Here is a 10,499-nt window from a genome sequence, read left to right as displayed (position 1 = left end):
ACAACCGGGGTTGTATTGGCCTACAAATTGAGCCTTTGGATCTGGGTTGTAGTAGTCTTTCCAATGTAGCTCTGAGAGTTATAGAGAGAGTGTAGTGAAGAGAGGAGTTCACCTGTAAAGGTTTTCTCCGGTTTAGTGAGTTGGTCTGTTTTTCCCTCCGTTGCCGATTTTGGGAACCACGTTCAATACTCTGGGTTATCTGTGTTCTTCAGTGTTTTTGGCTTTGGTTTGGATTCTTGGGGCACAGCATAAGCAAGGTTAATTCCCCTCCAAGGCGTAGTCTAAGTGTTAATCTTGTACTTAGCAGGTGCGCAAAATCTATTGCCATCCACAATTTGTGAGTTTCGTAATCCATTACAAAAAGGACTTTTTTGAATTTCTTGTGATTACATTTTGGTCCAGTACCGAAGAATCACATCTTCAATTAACAGACAGGAAATTCGTCTAGCATTAGGCTTTAAAGAATAGTTAACAGATAATCTTGTACTATTGAGAAATGTTCATCCAATAAGGGGTGGAGCTGGCCAAATCGGCGGGGACTCCGGCACCCCTCAAATTTGGATATTTCGTTTGTAAGAGGTTTATAAGTATATTTACGTAGTTATTATATAATGCGAATTTAGTCTCTAAAGTTTGAAAATATAGCCAAGTTTAATCTTCTCAGTAATAATTTTACTTAGCTCTTCGAAAATTTCTTACTTTTTTTAGTAAGACATTGTGTATGGAATGGATCTTTTGTGTATGTCAATGTATCTATGTGTATGATCATGTGGTAATCATATCCTAGTGTATCTCTCTATTTAAGGTGTAGATTAAGCAAATTGTTATCATATTGTATCTCTCTATGTTAGGCGTAGATTAAGCTATACTTTTTGTATCTTTTCTAGATCTATGTCTTCTCTATTTATACCTAGTATTAATGCTGCACATTGTATCAACTTATTCAATAATAAATAAAATTTTGCTTCTCCTTTTTTTCACTCTGTCACATGGTATCAGAGCTGGCTTAGCATTGGTAACGCCTCCGGAATAGGCCTCAGCCCCATCGCCTGTCATCTCTATTCTATTTGTATCTGATCTGATATCTACTTCTCATCTGCTTTTGTCCGTTATTTGCACCTGTTATCTGTTTCTCTCCCACTGACACCCTTCGGAAAGTCCTCGATACTCGCCGACCATTGGTGACCATTTTTAGGCCATCGGCGCCCCTCAAAATCCTCAGATCTGCTGCACAAGTGTTATTTTCAAACCTTTTTCTATAACAGAGGTCATGACCAGAGCTTCCTCTCTCCTCGTCGATCACCGACGACCACTCCTCACTTCTCATTGACCACCGCCGTACTCCTTCAGGCCACCAATGACTTCAAACTGTTTTAGGCTGAAAACTCTCTTTCGAACCTTTGCGCACCGATTTGAACACTACTAATCAGTGATATTCAGCACTGTTTATGGCTGCCTTGGACACTTTTTTGTAGCAGAATTATTACGTGGTAATCTGGGTTCTGGTTCTCTACTTTTGTAACTCTAGGTGTTGGATTTTTTGTGTTTCTGAAGAATAGTACTATTCTCTCTCCCGCTTTAATCATGGTTGACAATAAAATTAGGCCATTAGCATCCGTTTAACCGTAACAACTACGCTTATTGGTCACATATGATGAAAAAATTTGTTGCTGAAGGAACGAGGTTCAAAGTGGCTAGTATGGCATCTCCCACACAATTTGTTTTTGCCACTCTGTCTGCTCTGCCTAATCAATATTTAGCACCTCTTCTGATCACTATAGCATCCCATCTCGTTTAGGTCATGGGCAACAAGCCTAAGCCCCTAATTGCTATGGATGAATGCAGTGTGTCACCAGAAAGGGTCATTGGAAGCATGCGTGCCCTAAGCGTGTCTAGCCAAAGGGACGCAATGCTTCTTAGTTTATTATGTCTTGTTTGTTGATGATTTTAGTCAGTATACATGCGTTTATTTGATGACACACAAATCTGATTTCTTGAAGGTTTATCGGACTTTTCATGCCATAGTTCAAACTCACTTTTCTGCATCAATTAAAATTCTTCGGTCTTACTTAGGTGGGGAATATTTTTTTCTCTGAGTTTGTTACATTTTTAGACACACATGGAACTATCCATCAGTCTTTTTGTTCTGACACTCCTCCCCAAAATGGTAGGGTTTTGTTCAGACACTCCTCCCCAAAAAGGTAGGGCTGAAAGAAAGTATCGTCATCTTCTTGATATTGCTAGGTCTCTACTGTTGTCATCCTCAGTGTCTTCAATTTTTTGGAAAAAGCTGTCCTTACTGCAACCTATCTTCTGAATTAGATGATCTTCTCTTTGGTAGCTATCCTTATGAGCGGCTCTATGGTCCGGTTCCTGTATTTGGTTCTATTTGTTTTGTCCTTCTCTCCAAGAAAGATTGCACTAAGCTTAGTGCCCGTTGCGTCCTATGCGTCTTCTTGGGGAATGACATTAATCAAAAGAGCTATCAATGTTATGACCTTGTGACCAAAAAGCTATATGTCTCTAGGCATGTCACATTCTTAGAGCGACTACTATATTTTACTCTTCCTCCCAAAGCTATTCTTGTAGCCAAAGAGGATTTGATTCGTATTGACCCATTTCCTATAGATGTGCCAACAAAAGAGTATACTTCCACTCTCGAGGTGTTTGATATTCTTGTAGCTCCTTCACCAACCTGTTGAATTTTGGCTCGATTTTGGAGTTCGCAGATTGGTTAGTCCAGACCAAGGCCTTGGTGGTCCGAACCAGCGCTTGTTATGCGTTTCTGGAGCAATTTGTTATTTTGGTCCGGACCAGCGTACACTTGGTCTGGACCAGCTGGCACAGATCTGCGTGTTTGGAGTTTGGTTTTAGAGTTTTTTAGGGGCTCCAAAACCCAATATGGTTAGGACTTGTTAGGCAACTTGTCTTTAGGTATAAATACACTTGTTATGCCTCTTTATTGGTGTGAGAGCAAATATTAGACATTTGATTAGGGTTTGAGAGAGTTGCCTTCTTGTTTTGCTTTTGGTAGGAGAGTTCTGTAGACTTCTTCTTTGTAGCTCTTTGAGCATTCGTATTTGATTAGTGAAGCCATCGATCGACTGCCCGTGGACTAGGCTTACATCCCAAAGTAAGACTGAACCACGTATATCTGTGTGTCTCTCTCTCCTTTTGTTTGATTTCTCTCTTCTTCTTTCACGTTTGGTTTGCTTCACACATCTATTTTTCTTCGATTCAATATTCATAGTCACTGTCTGTTTGTTCAGCTTCCGCACAACAAACTGGTATCAAAGCGTAGGTTTTTGACCTAGGCTTCGATTTGTTCTGCTTGATTCTTTGGATTTTTGGTTTAGTGATTTAGGAAAATTGGGTTGAAGATGTCTGAGGAGTTGTCCAAGAAATCGGTACCAACCGGGTCCGGCACCGGTTACGCGGTGAGGTCTTTGGTTTCAAATGATAAATTTGAAGTTGAAAAATTTGATGGGATCAACAACTTTGGTATGTGGCAGTGTGAAATTCTGGATGTTTTGGTTCAACAAGGGTTGGATTTTGCTTTGGAGGACAAACCAGAGGACATGAGCGATAAGGATTGGGATAAGTTTAATCGTCAGGCTTGTGGTTCCATTTGGCTATGTCTCGCAAAAGATCAAAAGTATTTTGTTATGCGGGAGACGAAGGCGAAGGATCTTTGGAAGAAGCTCGAGGATAAGTTTATGACCAAGAGCGTATAGAACCGCCTCTACTTGAAGAAGAAGCTCTTCTGTTTCCAGTTTCGTGCAAGTAGTTCTATGAACGAGAACTTGTCTGATTTTAATAAAATACTTGCTGATCTTAAAAATTTGGATGCCTATATTCTCGACGAGGATAAGGCTTTGATTTTGTTGAATTCTCCTCCTACTTCGTATGATCACCTTGTTACTACTTTGTTATATGGTCAGGAAGAAATTCGTTTCGAGGATGTGTCGAATTCTCTAGTTAATAATAAGCATCGTTTAAGAGATAAGCAGACCCATCAGGACACATTCCGTCTGGGTTTGGTTGTAGGGAATAATACTCGGCCCCAATCGAGTAAAGTTCCCTCTTTTGCGAATACAATGGGTATTGCAAAAGACGAGTGTGCTTATCATAGGCGCGCGATATCGTAGGTATGAGCGCCTAAGTAGGGCGAATTAGCGCTTTAGAGGGCGTTTTATTTCATTTTCTACTTGATGCCGTGTTTTGTCTTGGTTTTGTGTTTCTGATATTTTTCACAGGTAATAAGGCGGATTTAGCGCCAAGGTTGGAATGAGTGGCCTCGGGGCCGGTTCATACGTTACCGGGATGTCAAAGCAGAGGCGTAAGAGTTGGGTGACGTCGGTTTGCACATCGGGTGACCAAACCCCATGCAAAGCTCGGAGAATGATTTTTAACACGCACGGTATCGATACCGAAAACTCATGTATCGATACAATGAATTGCAAAATTGATCCAGAGGCTCAACAGAACAACGGGTATCGATACCGAAGGCTCCACGGGGAAATTTTGGTTTTGACGTTTTCTTTTTCATTTATTTATTCCAATTAATCTGGGTTTTCTATATAAACCCCTGGGAACTCTATTTTTAGGGTTGGGACTTTTGATTAGCAGCTTTATTTTCACGTTCTTTTTTTCCAGAGCTTTTTACTTTTGAAGTTTTCAAGTTTTGTTCAAGAACACATCTTCCGGTAACTTATTTTATGTTTCGTTCTTAATTAAAGTTTCTCGTGGATCTTAACTTAGTTTTAATATCTTGTTTAAATTAGATTTCAAACATGATGCAAGTTAAGGTTTATTTTTCTTTCTTTTTATTTTTAATAATGAGTGAGTAATTTTTCTGAGGTTTGGTCGCTGGGTAAAGGCGCGCCGCGACCCAATTAGGATTTGTCTCGCAATTTTCTGCACATTAATGCAATTAAATAAATTTAGTTGGTGAAAACTACGTCCGTTGGACGATCCGAGGCATTGCCAGGGCTCATGTGAGCGGGAACGGGGGACCAAAACCTGTTCGCCGCTGCGTACGGGACCGGCAACCTCAGGATTCGCATTCTTCGGGGTTTCCAATTCTCCCTAAATTTAATCGTTTTTTTTAGAACTATGAAAAACGAGCGGTTTCTAATTGGGTAGCAAGCGCCGGATTCCCTACGACTGCGCCTCTCTTTTTATTCTTTCAAGCAATCTATCAGTAGCATTAGTTAATCAATCAACCAAAAGATAAGGGGTGGCTACCTAAGAGCTATTTTAATACTATAACCCGAGGTTCCACAACACACACATCACCGTTCTTAGTGGATTCGACTCCGGTTTTACAGGGTATTGTGCTACATCGGTCTCAGCCCTACGCTTGGGGCAACCCATTATTTTAGGTCTAGGAATCGGTCAAGCATTTTTGGCGCCGTTGCCGGGGATGGTAATGTGTGTTAAGAATTTGGGTAGTATTTTTATTTTATTTTATTTTTAGTTTTTATAGTTGTTTCGAAACAACATAGGTAGAGGTAAGCAATCCTCCATTGTAGGAAAGCAATCACCTCTAAAACCTAAGTACTATCGAGACAATACCAGGCGTCTCGTAGCCATTGAGAGAGTGCCGAGAGAAACCGTGGATCAAGAATCTTTTAGTGGTGATTCTTTTGATATCAGGGGCCTTTTCGTTGATTTAATAATCGAGCCCCAGATGGCAGAGCCACCAATGTCGATGCGTAATCACATGCATCCTGCGAGGACCACTCCTCTCGGTCCAATAGTTTTGCCAACCGAGACGGTAGAAGCACATAATGCTTTCACCATAAAACCTGGTACGCATAATGCCCTTCCCCCTATTTTATGGGAAGGAGAATGAGGATCTGTATGAGCACGTCCGTCATTTCGAGGGGTTGGTGCGCACCCTGGCCACCACTACTCAGTGGGAGAATGCTTGTCTTAAGCTTTTCCCAGCATCGCTAAAGGATAATGCTGATAAGTGGCTGCGGATGCAGAAACCACAGTCTCTTAGGACGTGGGCTGCTGTCCGAGATTTATTTTACAAGACATATTTCTCGGAAAGTAAATTGAAGTACCTGACTCACCAAATCCAATCGTATAAGCAGAAAGAGGGCGAGTCATTTTTAAGGTGCTGGGAGAGGTTCAAGGACTTGCTTTTGTCTTTGCCACACCACGGGTTTGTCAAACCCCAATTGGTGTCATTTTTTTACTTGGGACTGAACGTTGCGATGACCTAACAACTTGAGTACCTCTGTAAGGAGGAGGATTTCCTTGACAAAACCCCGGACGATGCGTGGGACTTCCTCGACGAGTTGGCTGAGAAACACCGAAGTTGGGAACCTTCCGATCTGGGTGATAGGGCCATGGCTGCACAGGGACCCAGTGGGTCCGGCATATTTCCTTCGAGCGTGCGAGAGCATAATGTCCAGTCTCAATTGGACAAGATGGCTAGGCAATTAGGGGACTTGAACCTTAAGCAAGTCCATCAGGCAAATGAGGTGAGAGTTGAGAAGGTGTGTGCGTCATGTGAATGTCCGGGGCATCTTGTCACTGCTTGTCCTGCGTTTCCCATTGTCAAAGACGCATACCATAGTAATCAGGCTGAGATGAACGCACTTAACCAGCGTTGGGATCCGTATTCGAATACCTACAATCCAGGGTGGGCCCAAAACCCACTTTTGAGTTGGCAGGATCAAAAAGCCCAGGTGCAACCATAGACACCACCTCAGCCATAAGTTCAACAATTTCGGCCTCCTCAAGGCCACATGACCCAGTTTCGTTACCCTCCTCAGCAGCAGCAGGGTTTCGGTCCTTCATCTTTCGGACCACCCTCTGGCATTAATCATCCCCCACGGGATAAGCAGACTGATGAGATGATGAAGGCTTTCATGCAGTCTCAGTTAAGCTTCACTGAACAAACGAAACAGGCAATTGGTGACATTAGGACCCAATTGACCCAGTTAATGGCGGCAGTTGGACAAGTCCAGTAGGAGAAGAGAAAGTTCCTTTCTCAACCTTTAGTCAATGCCGCTGGTACTCATTATGTGGGCGATTCTTCTAGCCCAAGTAATCTGAATCTCAGTCTGGAAGAGGCTAAGGCGATCACTCTCTAAAGTGGGAAGGTGACCGACAAGGACTTACCTCCAAAGCAGAAATCGATGCCATCCCCTGTGCCGGTAGCTGCACCAGCAGTCGTTCCAGACTTGGAAAGTGTTCCCAAGGAAGGGGCCGAGTCTCCTGAAGTGGTAGTGCCTGCAACTGCGGCCTCCACGACTCCAACGCCACCTGTTGCTCCATATTCAAATCGCTTGGTGGTGAAGCCTAAGGTCAATGTGAACTTTCAAATACTTGAATTGTTCAAGAAAGTTCAATTTCCTATCTCTTTGATGGAAGCCATTGACGCAATTCCTCAGTTTGCGAAAGTCTTGAAGGATCTATGTACGTCGAAGCGGAGAACCAAGAGTCAGGACAAAGTGCTTCTGACGGAGCAAGTGAGCTCCATTCTCCAGGCTAAGATTCCCACCAAGTGTAAGGACCCTGGTTGTCCTACCAGCCTTATAGCTATCGCGGCCCAAAAGTTTGAAAAGGCTTTGCTGGATTTAGGAGCAAGTGTCAACTTGCTTCCCTATTCGGTATATTTGAAGCTTGGGCTAGGCGATTTGAAAGCCACATCGGTCACGCTACAGTTGGCTGACCGGAGTGTGAGAATTCCCAAGGGAGTGGTGGAAGATGTTCTGATTCAAGTGGGTGAGTTTCTTTTTCCAGTCGACTTTATTGTCCTGGATACTTGCCCAATACCAGAGGTCTTTGAGAAGACTCCTATCATCCTTGGCCGTCTTTTTCTAGCCACCTCCAGTGCTGTCATGAATTGCAAAACTGGACAAGTCCAATTGTCATTTGGGGACTTGAAAATGGAGGTGAATGTTTTCAACATGGATAGCCGGGTTGAGGATGATGAGGAGGTATACGAGGTAAGTTTGATCGACACGCTAGTACGAGAGCATGTCGATAGTGTGTTGTACAAGGATCCTCTGGAGATAGCCTTAACCGCCGAAGAGGCGTCATTCTTAGATTCTCCCGAGGTAGGAAGTTTAATGGAGATCCTTGCAGTGGAGGATGTGTGTGGTGACGCTTGGAACCCAGTTCTTGAGCCGCTGGGTGCCCCACTTCCTAAAGCTCTCCCATCGTCTGTCCAGCCGCCTAAACCTGAGTTAAAGCCTCTGCCGGACATGCTTAAGTATGCCTTCCTTAAAGGCGATGATACTTTTCCGATAGTAATCTCCTCTTCTCTCAAGGTGGATCAAAAGGTTAAGTTGCTTGCCTTATTGAGAAAGCACGTGGGCGCAATAGGCTGGACAATAGCAGATTTGCAGGGAATTAGTCCAACGGTGTGTACACATCGCATTTTTCTAGATGAGGATGTGAAGCCTTCTAGGCAACCTCAGCGTCGTCTGAACCCCAATATGAAGGAGGTGGTTCGAGCTGAGGTGTTGAAGCTTTTTGATGCGGGTATTATTTACCCAATAGCCCAAAGTGAGTGGGTAAGCCCAGTGCAGGTGGTGCCTAAGAAGGCAGGAGTGACCGTCGTGAGAAACGACGAGGGCGAGCTAGTGCCGACCCGTGTTCAAACTGGGTGGCGAGTTTGCATCGATTACCGGAAGCTCAATGCGAGCACCCGGAAAGACCATTTCCCTCTCCCATTCATTGATCAAATTTTGGAGAGGGTGGCTAGCCGGGCGTTCTATTGCTTCCTGGATGGGTACTTTGGCTATAATCAGATTGAGGTAGCCATGGAGGATCAGGAGAAGACCACCTTCACGTACCCTTATGGTACGTTTGCCTACCGTTGCATGCCCTTTGGGTTGTGCAATGCTCTCAGAACCTTTTCAAGGTGCATGATGGGAATTTTTAGCGACATGGTAGAGAAGATCGTGGAGGTGTTTATGGATGACTTTTCAGTTTTCGGGGATTCGTTTGACGAATGCCTCGAGAACTTGGGAAAGGTTTTGCAACGGTGCGAGGAGAAACAGCTTGTGCTTAATTGGGAGAAGTGCCACTTCATGGTGACCCAAGGAATTGTGTTGGGACACATTGTCTCATCTAAGGGTATTGAGGTGGACAAGGCGAAGATTGATTTGATCACAAATCTTTCCACTCCAAAGTCTATAAAAGACATTCGGTCTTTCCTCGGTCATGCCGGTTTCTATAGGCGTTTCATTAAGGGATTCAGTGCTATCTCCCGGCCGTTGTGTCATTTGCTGTCAAAAGACACCCCATTTGTGTGGTCTGAGTCGTGTGAGGAGGCATTCCAGACATTGAAGCGGAGTCTTACTACTCCGCCGATTGTTCAGCCTCCGGATTGGAGTTTGCCCTTTGAATTGATGTGTGACCCCTCCGACTATGCAGTCGGAGCGGTTTTAGGGCAGAGGCGAGGAAAAGATCCCTGCGTCGTTTATTATGCGAGCAAGACGCTGAATGAGGCACAAATGAACTATACCACCACCGAGAAAGAGTTGCTCGAGGTGGTATTTGCCTTAGATAAGTTTCGGTCCTACTTGGTAGGGTCGCAGATTGTGGTTTTTACCGATCATTCGGCTTTGAAGTACTTAATGACCAAGTCGGATGCGAAAGCTCGCCTTATCCGGTGGATTCTTCTGTTGCAAGAATTTCACATTGTCATTAAGGATAAGAAAGGGGTTGAGAATGTAGTGGCCGACCATCTGTCTCGTCTGGAGTTTGAGGACCCCACCTCTCATCTTCCCATTGTGGATACTTTCCCTGACGAGCAGTTGTTTGCTACTAATACGTGCCCATGGTTTGCAGATATCGCCAATTATTTGATGACTGGGCAGATTCCACCCCATTGGTCCACAGCTGAGAAGCAACGGTTTTTGCGAGAGGTTCGGCAATATATTTACGATGATCCATATGTGTTCAAATATTGCGCGGACCAGATTATGCGCCGGTTTGTCCCTGAAGCTGATCAAAGGGGAATTCTTGAGTTTTGTCACACCAAGGCGTGCGGAGGTCATTTTTCCGTGAAGAAGACCGCCGCTAAGGTCAGTGAGTTGGTTTCTATTGGCCGAGTCTATTTAAGGATGCGTATGTTTTTTGTAAGTCGTGTGACCGGTGTCAGAAATTAGGTAAAATTGGCTCGCGGAATATAATGCCCTTCCAAAACATTTTTGTGATAGAGGTCTTCGATTGTTGGGGCATTGATTTCATGGGCCCGTTTCCAGGGTCATACGGTTATGAGTACATCCTCCTGGCGGTGGATTATGTTTCCAAGTGGGTTGAGGCTATCCCCACTAACACCAGCGATTCTAAGGTCGTGCTAGAGTTCTTGCGAACGAACATCTTGTCAAGATTTGGCATGCCACGTGCCATTATCTCTGATCAGGGCACGCATTTTTGTAATAGGTCTTTTGGGGCCTTAATGAGCAAGTATGGCATCTCTCACAAGGTGTCTACTGCTTATCACCCCCAAACTAACGGTCAGG

This window comes from Rhododendron vialii, chromosome 8a (genome assembly GCF_030253575.1).
Source record: "Rhododendron vialii isolate Sample 1 chromosome 8a, ASM3025357v1".
In the NCBI taxonomy this organism is placed as follows: Eukaryota; Viridiplantae; Streptophyta; class Magnoliopsida; order Ericales; family Ericaceae; genus Rhododendron; species Rhododendron vialii.
This window is presented reverse-complemented; position numbering follows the sequence as displayed.